The 17676-nt window shown below is 36.7% G+C and overlaps 1 protein-coding gene across 15 annotated transcripts in view; it reads right to left on the reverse strand.

The window, feature by feature from the left end:
- The window catches only part of Prrg1 (proline rich Gla (G-carboxyglutamic acid) 1), a 134305-nt gene that overhangs the window by 93124 nt on the left and 23505 nt on the right, over positions 1-17676 (reverse strand). The window contains exon 1 of one of the 15 annotated variants that reach the window (XM_011247635.1): positions 11343-11510. The exons of 12 other annotated variants lie outside the window; for them this stretch is intronic. The gene's annotated coding sequence lies outside the window, so the exon portion shown is untranslated. Of the gene's footprint in view, positions 1-10005; positions 11009-11342; positions 11511-17676 lie in introns of those variants that run through there. 2 more of the 15 variants (XM_030251387.1, XM_006528145.4) reach the window with 2 other exon arrangements.

A 17676-nucleotide genomic window follows, 5' to 3' on the forward strand; every position in this document is an offset into this window, starting at 1 on the left:
AGTGATTTTTCTTATCAAAGATCTTTCTCCTATAAATATCTTTTAAGGATATTTTAAGAGAAATTTGTTTCAAATAATTAACTAATAATACATCACATACAGTAAGATTTACAACTCATAAAAGCACAAGAGTAGGTTTGTTTATAAAACCAAAATTTAGAACCCTGAAGAAGTGCTATTTCCTTTTGCAAACTAATAACTTGCTATGCAAAAACAACCCAAAGAAATTCATGATGCATTCCTTGAAGATTATATTATTGTGACACTAACCAAAGACAAAAACAAAAGAAAACAAAACAAAAAACAAAACAACAACAACAACAAAAAAACCCTAAAACCCAATTCAGTGCTAGGCCTGAATTATCTGTTTTGGTTTTAAACTCTTTTTAATCTAATTGAACTGGAAAGCTATGAATCCTAAGAGAAAAAGCAGAAGAACTATGAATTGAAGGTCAAAGAAAATTCTACCATTTATAAAATAAGCTTAATCATATTTAACTAAAAATTAATAATATCACCAATCCCTAAAAGGAAATGTAATCTCATAAAGTCCTATTTTGTTCAATGCCTGCAGAAATCACATATACCGTATATGATATTATAGACTCATACTTACTATATTTGAAACATACAAATGTATTTTAACAAGTTGAGCTTATATGATATTCTATTTTGTGATCTACTTTTTAGAACTATTCATTCTAAGAAATTTTACAAGCATTCATATACGATAATTCAACCATGTTCTAAATATTTTACTACTTAAAAATAAAGTGTAGTAGATCTAATCATTTAAAACAGGCAGCCCTTAAAACTTTGGTCTATTTTTTTTCTGCTAACAATAATGTAGCAGAGGGCTGGAGCGATGGCTCAGCAATTAATAGCACTGGCAACTTTTACCAAGGATTCAATTTCAAACACCCACACATCATGGATCAAAACTGTCTGTAAGTCTAATTCCAGGAGATCTGACACACTTTTCTAGCTTCCTTAGGTACCAGGTACACATGTGTTACATAGACATAAGTGCAGGCTAAACACTTATATACATAAACTAACAAAAGGTTTTAATAACCTCATGTACAATAAACAAATATAATATAGCAGACCAGGCATGATGGTGCATGTCTCTAGTCCTAGCACTTGTGAAAGCAGAGGCAAGCAGATCTCTATGAGTTCCTACTAGTCTATTCTATATTATTCCAAGCCAGCCAGGAATGAGATAAAATTGAAACTAGATACAGAGACGCAGTAGTAGTAGTAGTAGCAGCAGCAGCAGCAGCAATGTATCAGTCTTTTAAAATTTTTATTCTCACTTCTGATAACTTCCTGGGTACAAAAAAATGAGACCATCAGATGTGGAAATCTGCTGTCAGCTATCTTATCCTTTGCAGCAAGCATATTTTTCCCCCTGGGAAAATTAAACTGATGACTACTAGATTTTTATATATAAGTAAATTGATTTAACCAATTTACAGACTGATGCTTACCTGAAACAGCATTGGAACTATTCTATAGGAAATGGGCATAGCATGACAGTGGCAAAGTTAGACCACAGATTGTAAATGCAAGGTAACTGATACCAGTAAGGCAAATTTAACCAGGTCAGTGTGTTCTGTTCCTTACTCAGTTGTGAAATATGTGTAGGAAACTGTTTCCTCTCTCACTAAAACGTTTCCTGGTGAAATGTACTGAGACTCAGGGAAGCTTGAAAGAGAAAACTCAAGATATAATTTACATACACTTCAAGTATTCACTATATGGGTTACTGTATGTACATGATTAGTTGCTGCTATATTTATCTATAGGCCCAATTATATTTTTGATCTCACCTAATTTGGTGCCATACACTATCACCAAATTTTTAAAAATACTGTACATCAATTCAACACATTATTTCAGTATCAAATGCAATTTATCCACTTGGTTTTCAGATGAGTTAAACAATATGTAAGTGAAATGATATCATAAAAGAAGATAATATGAAGTTTATAAAAATAAAGTATTTAAGGAAAACCTGACACAGAAAAATTATGAATATAAAATACAAAAGATAGAAGTTTGTATAACACAACTGGCTGAAATATTCTATAACACTGATAAAGAGATATACTCCCTAGTAGTCAGTGCCAAGAAACATGAGTTAAATGAACTGTGGTATCACTAAGATTTAAAAAAAAAATTCATTGACCAGAAACTTCATCACTTATGATTTGAGACTAGATCAAAAAAAAAAAAAAAAAAAAAAAAAAAAAAGCTTACTCTGTTATTTTCAAAAGAAAAGCAATGAAAATGTCTTCGATATTTATATAAGCAGATTTAATAATAAATTTCTTATACCTTTTAAGTAGACCAACAGAAATACATCCAGAAGTAGAGTATATACTATATTTATATATTTAGAAATTAGCTCACAAATTGTTTCCTAAAATTTCCTAGACATACAACAGAAAGTGCAGCCAATTAAGTGACCACGACAAAGACAACACTTTGAATCTACCTGATCCAGATGCCAATGGCCATTCTGTAGACAAAACCTGAAAGATCTGACCCACTGTCCCTTCTCCAAAGACAGAAGCAAACAGCCCTGGAAGAAATGCTGATAAGCAAGCACATGGGCCAAAAGAATTTAGAATGCCATTCCATTCTAAATTATTAAGGGCAAAGTTTATAGTTCATTTGAGGGAAGCCTTGGGTGCCTAAGAATTACTACTCAACATCAACAGATTGTGGAAAGCTTATCACATTGATTCCCCAAATCTGTATTGCCCTGGAAAACAAAAATCAAACTGAATCAGGGTATCTGTTGTCACAAAGTCAAAGATAAAAAGAAACCACTACAACTTGTTCCATCTTTTTTTTCCTCCCCTGGACATTTGTCACTTTGGTACTCCACTTTCTGAAGAGTGAACTTATTTCTGCTAATCCTTTATTTCATAGATACACACCTTTCTTTTCATTGTAAGTGATGAAACAGGTGCTGAGCAGATTTGAAGATCTCCTTTTGCTGTCTCATTTACGCATTAAGGCCATTATACTATTTCACTTAATCTGTGTATTAAGATCCCTATAAAGCCAGACATGGTGGCATATGTCTTTTATCCCAGTTCTCTAGAAGCAGAAGCACACAGATTTCTGAGTTCAAGGCCTGTCAGAGCTATATAATGAGAATCTATCTCAAAAACCAAACCAAACAAACATCAAAAACCCTGTAAAGCCAACAGAGCAGAACAAGCTTATAATTCCAGCATTCAAAGAAACTATATTTTCTAGGCACTTGAGTTCATAAACTTACTTGGCTTAACTTCTCTATATAATTCCAAGAGAATTAAGAAATAAAAATGGGCAAAGGAAAATGGATTGAATTACAATTTGGTCAAAGGAGAGATCTAGTTTTTTTCCCCCACTGTGCCTATGACCATTTTACAATTTATAGAAATCCATACATGGGGCAAATGCTAGAACACTTACATTTTTAAATGGAAAGCAGAAAAAGGAAATTTATTTAATGTGTCCACACTGGGAAGAGGAAACAAGAGACCCAACAAACAGCCCTTACAGCTGCCACCGCAGCTACTACCACAACCACCACCACCTGAAGTAAGATTAAAATTTAAATAGAAGTTAAAGAATACACAAACCTAAGTCCTAGTCCAGGCGTGATCCTGCTCACCATTGAATTGACTTTTCATTGAAGGGGTTTCAGTCTAATCCTCTAAAGTGGTCTGACAAGTTCTTAAAACTGAAATCTCTCCAGGAAGACAAGCTCCTACTGTGGCTAAGGTCCTTTCCTTCTCCCAGCACAATATTCCTGGGGAAATTATCATTCCTTTCGCATCTCTAGACTATCTTCTTTTCTTCTAGGCCCATTACAATTTCACACTTTCTGTTCTAACACTTCAATATTGAGGTGGAATACATATATATCTGAAGTAAACATAATAAGCAGAATGCAATTAGGGGTCAATATTAGATACAGTCCCATGCAGTCACATATTAAGAACCATTTTTCATAACCTCTTTGCTTTTAGTTACTTTCAGAAGGCCAGGCTCCTCCCTGTGATGGTTATGTACTTACCTTCTGAATCTGTAAGAAAGCTCTCAATTGAATATTTTCTCTTACATATTGCCTTGATCATAGGGTCACTTCACAACAATGGAAAAGAAAGAAAGGAACTGTGCTTTTGAGAGGGTTATGGGAGACCTGGTTTCCAGAATGAAGAAAATGGGGATTAGAGGATTCTCCATTTCAAAAGATACAGTGTTTTATGAAATAGAGCAGTCCTGCCCATTCAGTTCTTGGTGGAGCTCTTTACCCACTCAGTTTTTTTTATCCACAAGTCCATTACTTTGGTAGGTGGGAAATAACAAACATTTTGTCTTTTTTTTTTTTTTTTTTGGAGACTAGCTTCAAGCTGTAAACTTCTGAAATCCTGTCTCACATACCAGTTTTCCAAGTAAACATAAGTGCCTGATGGGCTAAAGGGGAGCCCAGGATGATTAATAATATTTCTGTTTCAGAAATAAGAAAACCACATCTTGGCTTGATGATAAAACCACTATGTCCTTAGACCTCCTATGCCTCAAGTAAGATTCATACTCAAATGCTATCCTTATTGTAGCATTAAGCTAAAAATGAAATAACAACCAGTTGGTTTCTTTTTGTTTTTTGTTTTTGTTTTTTTTGTTTGTTTTTTTTACCTGAAAATAGATTCTATTCTACAGTTGATGTTGATACTTAAAAGGTCATTTTTAGAAAGATGAAACACAGGTCCTAAAGCAAGATTTTCAGAGATGGAGCCCAGCCCAGAGTTCAGCTTTTCCAAGATTTTAATAGTAAGTACATTATAACTGAATCATCTCAGACCTCTACAAATGTTGAATAACTTCCCTGTTCAAAGACTTTGCTCATATTATGTGCCTTTATTTAAATGCTACTTCATTTTCAAACCTTAATTGATTGTGAAAGTAATTATTACAAGCAGAACAATTCCCTTCCTCCTTAGTCATGCATGCTGATTAGCCAGAACATCTCTGTCTGAATTTCTGAGAAGACTTAAATCAAATGGACTCATTCTTATGCACTGACTTTCTAACTGCACAGTATTTCCCTCAGACGGCAAACTACTTAAGAGATGAGGACATGACTTGGCCTCTGCAGTACTGTCATTTAGTAACCAGCTGGCACAGAAAACACTTAGGAGCTCCAGGCTAAGACAGCAAATCTCTTCAGCAGTCTAAATAAACCAGTTGTCTGTCTCACTGCTTTTCTTTAACTATAAATTCAAGTAATCTTTTTCACACATTGTTTCATTATCAAAAAAAACAGTGAAATGTAGGTAATAATCACATAATTGGTTTTGCTCTTTCTATTGTTTTGCTTTTTTGTTTATGTCTACTTTCATATAAAATAATTTGTTTCCTTAAAACATTTCATACATGTATATCATTTTACTTTGATTTCCCATTCCTTTACTTTTATTTTCCTACTTAACACCTAACACAAAGCCATATGTGTTAGCACTATATTGAACATAGATTTTATTTATTTTTTTTTTGAGACAAGGTTTCTCTGTGTAGCCCTGGCTGTCCTGGAACTCACTCTGTAGACCAGCCTTGCTTTGAACTCGAGAGTTCAGAAATTAGCCTGCTTCTGCCATCCAAGTGCTGAGATTAAGTTTATGTGTCACCACTGCCCCTGAATAAAGATTCTTTTGTAGTAAGTCTGATTAATATTTTCTGTTCACTAAACTGATTGACAGCCTTTAGGCTAACAACCTGTAAAATGCATCCATTTTATTAGCTTCTTTATAGCCCCCTACATGTAGTAATTTATAAGCAGTCTTCTGTTAATGGTCGTTCATTTAGGATGGTTTCATTTCATTGTAACCAAGAGAAAAACACACTCCTCTTTTTTATACACACTTATTATTTTCTAATAATAAATTCCTTGGGTGAGTCATTATTCAGTAACTTACCATCTAGAAGGATATGATGAATTTCATTTTATCATTAGTGTAACAAGAGTATTATATTACAGGGTGGTTGCCTCAAATTAGCAGAAGAAAGCAAATCCAATTAGGGAAGATAAGACTTTAGAAAGCATATTTAGAAAAAAAATAGTAAATGCAGAATTTCCTACTATACTAGGCTTTCTACTTAGTGTAACTTGATCCTTTATGTTATTTTACTTTTACCAAAAATTTTCCACTCATTTACATCATTTTATTTGGAAATGTTTCTAACAGTACAGCAAAACTGAACTTCAGGGACAATGGCTGTCAGTTTAGGCATCATCCGTTTATTATAAAAGGGAGGTATAGAAATTTACATGATCAAATAGAATATCAACGAAATGGGCAGCTTCACGTGACACCGTTTCAACACTAATTTCAGTCCTAATAACCTCTAAAGAATAAATATTCCTTGTTGTCTAGAACATTCTGGTGCCTTCATATTCTGGAAGAAGAACTTTTTCTCCAACTTTTATACTAATTGGTTGAATCTCTCCACCCTTCCCTTTCACACCTGATTCCACAGCCACAACTGTTGCTTGCAATACTTTTCCTTGAGACTTTTCTGGAAGCATAATGCTACTTTTGGTTACAGTTTCAGTAGCACTCCTTTCAACAAATACTCTGAGAAAGAGCAGAAGAAACTTTATAAAAGCTTGTCCAGTCATGACTTGCACCACAACAGCTCCAGACTCTGCACTGCAACTGCAGCAAGGAGTCCTGTAGGCTGGCTCAGGACACTTGAAAAGGCCTGCAGCATGCAGGCCCACTCCCATCTTTTATATTTATAAGAAAGAGCTTTTTTTTTCCAGGCATGATAGAATATGTCTCTCATCCTAGCATTGGGAACATGAAGCAGGAAAGCTGCTGCAAGTTCAAGATGAGTGTAGGCTACACAGTGAGTACCAGGCCAGTGGGGGCTATAAAGCTAGAAGATGCCTCAAATAAACAACAACAAAATTCTTTCTTAGAACACTGCCTACTTAACACATTTGTGAGTATTAGCATTTTGTTTTTCAACTTTGATCCAATAAGTTAAAAAATGACACTTCATTAGTTTACAATTCCTTGATCATTCATGGAACATGTAACAGGAACATATAGGCTAGATGCAATTATCTCTCCTATCATTTTCACATAAAACCATAAGGTTTCTTTTTGCCATGGATATGTACAGATTTTTTTTAAGTATTCAAGAATATTTTCTTCTCAAAAACTTAAACTTTCTACAAAGATGAACTATCTTGTTAGACTCTTTTACATATATGGTCTTTTCAAACTTTGGTGGTACAGTCTCTAAAAAGTTGCCCTTGCTCTACTCAATAACCGCCCACCATGCAGAGTAAGTAAATAAGTCCACATTCAGTAGGCCACATACAAAAAAGAAGTAGAAGGGAAATTTTTTAAGAAGGCCTGCAGAAAGAGAGTAGAAAGAGGAAAAGGACTAAATACATTACATAAACATATGAAGCTGTAAATTCATACAAACAGATAAATCAATATATGAAATATATTTATTTCCCTACATCACCCACTTTCCATCTCCCCAGACAACAAAACCCTGTTTATAATAGGTCTGGCAGAAATGAAGATATTTTATGTTGCTCAATCTGACTGTCAGACTATAAAACAATGAGCCCCACAAAATGTGGAATCTAGTGCTAGTAGAAGTAAAAAGTACCAGAGGGGGCACTTTTCTCCAGGGAAGTGACTTCAAGCAGTTCTAACAACTTCTTAGACCACTGTATAAATGAAATTGAAGCCTAGACAATGATGAGTCAATGGTCGGTAAAACTACACTTTGGAGGGCACTGCTTAGATGTTAAGTGTCCTTGGCCCTCTATATACTTGTTAGTCTTATTTCAGGATCTGTACTTCAGAAACATTTCACTGGCTCTCTTTTGCCCTCTTTGAAATATGCCCCATTAAATGAATGTCCATTTTCTGTTTTCCACTATTATATTGTTGCTTTTCACTGAGAACAGGTGTCTCAACCTGACTTGAGGCACAGGATTATACAAGTTTGATAACATAATGAGTGACTATAGCATCCTTTGGAGAATCGAAATCTTTGGTCACAGAGTTAAGAGCCCTTAGTTTCACAGCCAAATGAGTCTTCTTTGAAATTACATAACATCTAACGCCACATACCGCTCTGAATGCACCAGAAAATCTGGTCTGAAATTACCTAACATACGGGGTCTTTTTCAATCTTTTTTCCCCTCAAATTGTTCCACAAGGAAGAAAATGCTTTATTGCTAAACTGAACACAATTTTCTAGAAATGAAAAATACAAAAACATCCCTAAAAGCCCCCCTTTTTTCCCTCCAAAACCTGTAGAGGGAACCACAGTCTCTGGGGGAAAAGATTATTAACAGGTATCAATATCAACCTGGAATTCCTATTAATGTAGCAAAGAAATAGTAATTCATGTGTAAACAAATGTATTGCATATGAGGAAAGAACAAGAATACATAATTAGTTGACGAAGTGGAAACGAATAAAGAACACATGTAAACTCAGAAATAACAGAAAGGAGGCCCTTAAGAAGACAATAGAAAATAAAAGGAAAGGTAGAATTAAAAACAAACAAACAAACAAACAAAAACAAAACAAAACAGAAAAACGAGGGTCCTAAGGGTTTCCAGCTAGCCCAAGCCTCATTCAAGCAGACTGAAAAAAAAAATTTCACTGATAACCAGAGATTCTGTTGTAACAGGGCCCCAGAATTTAGTAGACCTCCAAACCTCATCACAAATGATCCATGATGGAAGTACCATTCAGGCTGTAAAACTCAGCACCACCTGACAAATCTAAAAAAAGGGCCCAATTCACTAAAGTCCATATAATTTTGGGAAAGTCTCTAAATGTACTAACCTTGCCTTTTAGCTTCTAAGGTCCTGCTTCTGGCTAACTGTCTGTCAATTGAAGTATGCCAACTCAGAACTTGGTGGGGGGGGGTTGTGCTTAAAAGCTCACCCTTCGAAAAGCTTAGCATCCCAATCACTCAGTGTAGTTACTGGCCAGCTAATAAAGACTTTCTATTAGTTTAAACCCATATCCAAGAAGTCTTCTTTGGTGAATAACCCCACAACATTTCTGGAGGTCCCACTGAGATTTGTCCCAGAGAGGCAGACCTCAAGACCCTGGGGAGGGGGGTGTTTCAAAGCCTCTGGTGGGACAACTCCCTGGCTTATGATCTGTGCTCCATTCCACTGGGGAGCTGAATCCTTGTGACTCTGCCAAGACATACCAAGAAACAAACAAACAAAACACAAAAATAAAAACAAACAAAAAACATCTACCTGGAGCAAACATACTTGTTCATTTTGTTGACTGCCTCCTGCTCCTGGTCAGGCTTGGCCCTTGTGTGGAGGGGGAGAGGCCAGGCCTATGATCCAGGGCCTGCTGTCCTTTATGAAGACAGCAGGGCCTGCTGTCCTTTAAGAAGAATGTATACAGGGAGAGGGAAATTGTTCTCCAAGGTGAGTATTCCCTCTGCATGTCTGCTTTAAGCAGTCCTGGGGAAGAGGAAACATTCCCCTGGGTTGAACCCGAAGGAAGAGAGAAAGTTCCGTTCCTTTCTTCTTTATGATTTATGCCACCTTTTAAATCAATGATCTGTAAGATCCACCGTTGTCTAAAAAGGAATTAAAAAAAAAAAAAAAAACTCCCCTGGGCTGGGCACAAGGATTGCTGCCTGACAACACAGCCTGGACAAAATGGATTTCGCTTTTGTTCAACACAACCATGGAGATTTTAAGCAATTTTCACTAGGTACTTTTACTGAGACTAAAAAAAAAAAAAAGACAAAAGGGGTTTTAACCTGAACTTTGAGGTCTTGGAAATGTCCCATGACATTTCTGTCAAAATGATTGTACCCTGTAGCCAGAGGATAGCCCCACCTGCCAAAGAGCTATCTATGGAAGCTACTGCTAGTTTAATGAAGGAAAGCAAATAAATTAACTCATGATCAAGATTGTATACTCACAACAAAGTTGAGGCCCTTCTCTGAGAAGCAGCACCAAAATGCTAGCTGTATAAAGACTGTGTGGCTCTACTCCAGGCCTGACTCCAGACCTACCCACAAGTTCAGCTGAAAAACCCACTGCCATCAACTCTGTTATGCACAGGCATTCATCCATGAATGTCTGGAGATGAAAGATAAAACAAAGTACGTGGGAGCTGCAGTAGTTACTTTTATCAAGACAATCTGGACCCATGCCAGTTACCTCAGCCTAAAGAGCAAAATTGATTGACAGGACCCATGCTCTTGGATAGGGAAAACAAAAGTCTACCATCATATTCATGGACCAGCCATCAGTATGGTTTTACTACCAGCCATGTCCATGGTATGGTTTATAAAGATAGAGGGTTTCTCACTGCTGAAAAAAATGGGACATAAAATCTTGGCCCTCCTTTAGAGGCTACTTGGCTTCCCCTACAAATTGTTGTCCTCCACTGCTGGGCTGCTGCCCAACAAATGGCTCTAAGACCAATGGGGCCTATTGATATTCTGATGACATATTACAATCCCATACTGCGTGAGACTCCATGGTAAAAATGAAAAGCTGTCTTAAGGTTTTACTTTTGTGAACAGACACAATGACCAAGGCAACTCTAATAAAAACATATATTTAATGGGGTCTGGCTTACAAGTTCAGAGGTTCAGTCCATTATTATCAAGGCAGAAACATGGCAGCATCCAGGAAAGTATGGTATAGGAGATGCTGAGAGTTCTACATCTTCATCTGAAGGCTGCTAGCAAAATAGTGGCTTCCAGGAAGCTAGGACTAGATTATTAAAGCCCACACCCACAGTGACACACCTACTCCAACAAGGCCACACATTCTGATAGTGCTGCTTTCCGGCCCAAGCATATATAAACGATTACAACAGCTCAAACCCACAGGTTGATAGATGTCTTAGTGTTTTCATTGTTGTAAAGAGACACCATGACCAAGGCAACTCTTATAAAGGACATTTAATTGGGGCTAGTTTATAGGTCCTGAGGTTCAGTCCATTATCATCATGGTAGGAAGCATGACAACATCCAGGCAGGCATGGTACTAGAGATGCTGAGAGTTCTACATCTTGTTCTTAAGGGAAACAGAAGAAGACTGACTACCAGATTGCTAAGAGGAGGATATCATTGCCCACTCCCACAGAGACACACTTTTTCCAACATGGCCACACCTACTCCAACAAGGCCACACCACCTAATAGTGCCACTCCCTTGGCCACACATATTCAAACTGCCACAATGGAGGACATTAGAGGGGAAGATCATACTCCTAGAAAGAATTGGCAGGACTTTTGGGAACTAACCTTCACCAGGCTACTTATCCGGGGTCCACAAACATTCTGAGTTGTTCAGTCCAAGATATGTTATCCCTTGACTGGACAGTCTATCATGAGATGTCTCAGCAAGATGCCAGGTGTGCCCTTAGCTAAATACAAAGCAGAGAGCCCTTACTCAGGATGGGGTCAGAATGAGAGAGCAACATCCCCACAAACTCTGGAAAAAAAAAAAAAAAAAAAAAAAAAAAAAAAAAAAAAAAAAAAAAAAACGACTTCACCAAGATCAAGCCATCTGGGGAAGAACAAAATAATTTGCTAATTTTTAAAAATACCTTTTCCAGGTGAGTAAAAGTGTTCCTCACCCAAATAGAAATTGCTCAAATAATAGCTAAAAAGCTCCTCCAGGAACTGGTTCTCTGATTTAGCCTCCCCCTAGTAATGGGGTCCAATAATGGCCCAGCTTTCATAGTCAAAATCTCTCAATTAATAGCTAAGGCTTTAGACACAGATTGAAAACTTCACTGTGCATATAGAACTCAGTGTTCTGACAAGGCTGAAAAAATAAATAGGACAATAAGAGAAACTTTAACAAAACTCTCATCGTCCAGCATCCAGCAAAGCATGAATAGGCACCCTTCCTTTTCTTTGCATCAGCCTTCTACACCCCATATAGGGAGGGATTTACCCCCATGAGATTATGTTTGGAAGATCTCCCCGACTGCTTCCCAGGCACAGAAACCAACAGTTGGCAGATTTCTAACTGTCTCTTTTTCAAGTCACTACAGGTACTCCAGTCCTCCATTCATTGGACTATCCAAGAGACCCAGCCAACCTCCAAGTCCATTACCAGTTTCCCCTTGTTCCAGTCCAGTGATGTTGTCTGCATCAGGCAGATAGCTAAAGGGTTACTTACTTAAAGCAACTTTGAAAGGACTCTAGATAGTGATTCTCTTCAGTCTTTTATTTGTAAAGATAGCTGGCATTAATTACATCATGGATCCACCTCACTTAGGTCAAGCAGGTAGAAGCCATGGATGCTGCCAAATGAATTATTTCTAGACTGTGGACCCATTGAAATTTAGGTTTCATTGGGCTCCAGGAACTTCTACTCTATACTCCACTCTACTTTCTCCTGAAACATGTGTTTAATATGAATACAGGGTTATGGGCTAACCCCTATGGCCCTTTGGCCTGAACCTGGGAACTGATGAAGACAGATACAGAGAAAGTATTAGCTACTGTAACTACAAAGAAGCAACCCACTTTCCATCTTGACTTTTATTTGCTGATGTCCATTTTAAACATCTGGTTATACTAGAGGAAGGAAAGATATTGGGATTTATCTTTTGAATTAAGAATATTCAATTCTGTGCATGCCTTGTGACTGAGGGCACCCTAATTGCCATAGCAAGGTAGTTTCCTTTACAAAAATTGAGATTGTAAAACTGAGGATTCCAAAAGGGAAAAAAAATCTTTAAATGATTCTGGCCTTTGGAAAACATTAAAACAAACAAACAAACAAAACAGGGGAATCACCCTATAACTCAGGAAGGGTCCCTAGGTATAGAGTTTATCATGCTCAGGTCCAGCTCCCCCTGACCCAAATTAGCCAGGATTGCCAGTTATGCTTAAGAGAACTATCCCCTGTACTATACATGTTAGGAACTAACCAGACTGTCAGCTGACTGACAAAGCTCAGTGTAACTGGGAGCAGCCCTCCCCCGCAAAAATATTAGAGGACTTAAAAAGGCCTAGAACTTGTCTAATATCCAAAACCGTTAACCTAGGCATTTTCCTTTATTCTGATGCCCATGCCCACTGCCTTATGGGTTAATTCATATGGATAATAGCAATATTACTGGATCTCTGCGACTACTTGGTTGGCATGTACTAGTGGTTTGACTAAATGTGCCTCTTCTGCTTTCTAAACTAAGTAGATAGGTTGATCATGTCCTAGAGATATCAAAAGTTTCAGTTTCTGGATGAAAACAACATTTACACTCCCTTGCAGAAATGGCTCTACATAATTGGAGAGGCTTAGACCACTCATGAAATAAAAGAAACTATATATGGCTTTGGAAAAAACCTATTGTTTCTATACTAATTGATCAGGAGTAAGTAGAAAAAAATTATTGCCATAGTTGAGAAAATAATTGGTACCAGACTCTATTCTCTTGGTCCCTCTGCCTAAGTACTTTGTTATCAACACTGGCTGGGCCTTTAATTCTCATTCTGATTGTATTAGCAGCAAGGTCCTGCATCTTACACTAAAATAAGATGAGCCCATGATTCGACTCATTCACTAAGACCAGTGGGGAATGTAACAGGGCACCAGCTTAGGCCCCAGTCTTTAGCACAACTGACTCCATGATGGAAGTACCAATTAGGCTGTAAAACTTAACACATAGACAAAACCACCCAACAAAACTATAACAAAGGCCTAATCCATCAAAGTCCATATAGTCCTGGGAAAGAATCTAAATATACTGTACTATACTTTGTTTTTGGGCTTCTGTAGTTTCATTTCCTGCTAACTGTTCTTGGGAACTGAAGTATGTCAATCCAAAACATAGGTTTTGTGCCTAAAAGCTCACCCTGAGAAAGGCTGAGAGCTATACTGGGATCCTGAAAACCTAGTATAGTTGCTGACCAGCTAATAAAGACTTTCTAATGGCTTAAACCAAGGTCTGAGCAGTCTTCTTTGGTGATTATTCCATATCACTGTTGGATGCATCTATTAAACAAACTCTCTACAAATAATATCACAACATTTTGCAAACAGGGAAGAGGTTGGAGAGTTATAATAGCTCATCTGGTAAAGCACTTGCCTAGCATGCACAAAGCTCTGGGTTTTGTCCTTAGTATAAATCAAACATGTGCAAAATTCCTGTTACTATAGATCTCTCTCTCTCTCTCTCTCTCTCTCTCTCTCTCTCTCTCTCTCTCTCTCTCAAAGTGATATAATAAATAAGACCGTTGTAAGAGAGAATTCTGCCAAATCCTCCTTCTATTTGCCCTCTTTCTTCTTGTATGGAATATAGTCATTTGAACAATAACAGCAACAAGAGAGTTTCATGCTGTTTGTCAAATTAGAAAACTAGAAAGGTGTGTGTGTGTGTGTGTGTGTATACATACACATCCTCTAAGAACCAGGCATTTTCAAGTTTACTCTCTAAAGTAGCTACATATTTACCTAAGGCTTTATTGATTGTAGTCCTCGTTTGTTTTGTTTTGTTTTAAGTGGGTGTAACAAAGATGGGCAGGTGAATTAATAATTAAGCTCTCTACTTGCATAAGAAAGACAGATACACATTAAAAATGCAACAAAAACATCTTACACTCTATGAAAGGGCACACAGTGAGAATGATAAGGTTGACTACACCTGGAAAAAAATTATGAAAATAAAGACTTATTTGCCAGGAGCAAAAGGGAAAGAACACATTATTCTGCCTTTTGCCCAGTCCTCCCACTTCTATTCCCATGCTAAAAAAGAAGACTGGGAGCCTAGAACACTGTAATGAAAGATAACTTGTCTTTATAACAAAAGTTTAAAAAAAAAAGTACCACGGCCAAGTATTCTGTCAAGGTTGAATGATTAAAGCAATGAATATAAAACTTGTCCCACACTGTGTATATACTAATGGATATAACCAAGGCTATTTCACCAAACTAATTAGTCACAACTCAGTGACTACTTAAGTATGTATCAGATATGCTGTTGCATCTGACCTGATATCTGATCTTCCAAGTCTTCTGACTAAAATCTATTTTTATTCCTTCCTCTGTAGTAATCAGCTTACTTCCAGAATAAAGAGAAAAGCATCATGATATCATTTGTGATCATTAAAAAATCTCAATGCAATTATGAATCTGGCAGAGATCCCAGGAGATCAAATCAGAATACTCTGTAACTCACAGCTTCAAAGTCTCTAGAGACTGACTAGATCTAAGAACTTTAAGAAATTATCTCACCATCTATTCATTTACTTGGAAACTGCCTCTGAAATGTCTAGCTCCAACATTAATCACCAAGAAAAATCAGTCTTAGAAAAAGGTCCTCCTACATACCAATATTGTTGCTAATTTGAGGAGAAGATTCTCTTTCAACAAGTATTTGCAAAATTCCAACATATAATGGGGTTCTAATTTAATATTAATTTTAAATAAGACTTTCTCTATGTCTATAACATAAATATGGAGATAGGCAGCAAGACCTTTGAAAGCATAGCTCTTTTCTTCTTATTTAATTGAGGCCTTCATTCATCTACTGCAGATGTGAGAGTAAGTCAAAGGATAGTAATCAATGTGGTATTTTTTAGAGAATCAACTGAAATGAAACTGGATCCTCAAAAGAATCAAAAAATCCACTAAATTACAAATGAATCTTTTTTAACCATCTGGGGGAAAAGTATACCATTGGCCACATTCATAGTTGTCCATGAAAACATTCTTTAGCCTAACTTGCCTTGTCATTCTTGTCTTAAGTCATTTTTTCAATTAAAGCCTAAAAGTAGCTTAGAGCATTTGATTTCAATTCATGATGTCTAAGGGAGAAAGAAGCTGCTTACAAGTTGATAAGTAGCCATGGGTCACAAGAGTCAACAGCAAGATAACCACTTAAGGAAGTGAGAAACCCCCAAATATTTTCAGGGTTTCTGAGTCTACCTGTATCACCTAGGACAGAGCACTTAAGGCTCTCCTCCAAATCATAAATAAAAACCTCTCATTCTCTTCTATTCTATACTTTTAAATCTGTGATAATTTCTTCAAGTGTCTTAACTTCTATAGTACTATATAATAAAGCATATCATAATAGACTAATTTTTACCTAGGAAAATGTTACATATAGCTGAGCATCTACATTACTGAAAGAAAACTTAAAACTATTTTTCTTTAATGTTCACATTTAGCTATTTTACTGAGTAATTTATTACAGTGGGTGCATTATTAATGCACTCTACTATCACTATCATGCATTAAATATATAATTTCTCAATACAGTTTGCATTAGATACAATTTCTAAAAAAACAAGCATTTGGCGCAAAACTTGGTGTAAATAGTTTTCTCTTTTATTAAAAAACAAAAACAAACAAACAAACAAAATATCTGCAGATTCTGTGCAACATATTTTCAAATGTAATATATTTTAGAGAGGTGGGAATTATATAGCCTCCTAAGGGATATTTTTACATCTAAAACTTGCTATACCCACTCACTGTCATATGGAAACAAAAGTCTTGAACACTGTAAGAATAGTAACTAAAATGGTTTTGAAAAGATGATTCAGTAAAACAGAGGTGGGTGTTTCCCTTGGTTTAGTCTGCCTTTCCATCCTATGGGGAAAAACAGGCTTGAAACCTTTCCATTTCTGGGTATGATAACCTTAGCACCTATAGGATCCCCACATAAAAACAGGAAAAGAATTACAAAATGTAATGATCCAAATACAATAAAAAAATAAATAAATTTAAGGTATGGGAGAGAAGCATACAGAATCTGAGAAAGAACTCAAGGAGAGATGAAAGCCACATGGCGCTCTTAACCTTCGCTTTTGATCAGGGCTACATATAGCACTTATGGTGAGAGCAGTGAGAGAGCAGTGAGAGGACATGGGCTAAGCCTCTCATTTCTCTGGCTTACAGAACAAGAAAAGTCATATTGGCAAATACTGATAAGTGTAAGAATAGCAGGAGGAAGAGAGCTAGAGAGTGTGTCCAGACTTCTGTCTATCAACATTTCTAACTGAAGCATAGATAAAGTTCCTGAAGAGATGCAAAGCAAAATAATTGTAAACTAAGGCCAAAAACTGCCACAATAACGTTACCAGTATGTGCAGAGAAGTAGACTGACACAAGTTGGAGAGTGTCCACTCACTTGGTAGAAGTGAGATGGTGTGGTATGTCTTTCAGCATAGGAGTATTTACAAACAAAATATGTATGGCAAAAGTGAGAGCAAAAGAAAAAACAAACAAACAAACAAACAAACAAACGTAGCAGTCTGGCTTTAGAGAAGTAGAGAAAATCTATTCAAGGAATCATGATCATTCAAAAGAAAGAAGAAATACAGGGTGAAACCTGAATCTCTAACTACTGGTGATTCTGACTAAGCCCTGAAACACTTTTATAGATACCAGACTGTTAGGGGCTTCAACCATAGACAAAATTTAGATAAGAGCTACTTCAAAAGTAACTCAGTGTGTATGTAAGAGAGAGAGACAGATAGACAGACAGACAGACAGACAAAGCACATGAGGACTTGCATGCATCTGTGTGTGTATGTGTGTGTGAGTGTGAAATAGAGAAGAGAGAAAGGAAGAGAAAACTCAGCAAACATTTCCTATCTGGAAAGTAAATCACAC

The sequence above is a fragment of the Mus musculus genome, chromosome X (genome assembly GCF_000001635.26).
Source record: "Mus musculus strain C57BL/6J chromosome X, GRCm38.p6 C57BL/6J".
NCBI lineage: Eukaryota > Metazoa > Chordata > Mammalia > Rodentia > Muridae > Mus > Mus musculus.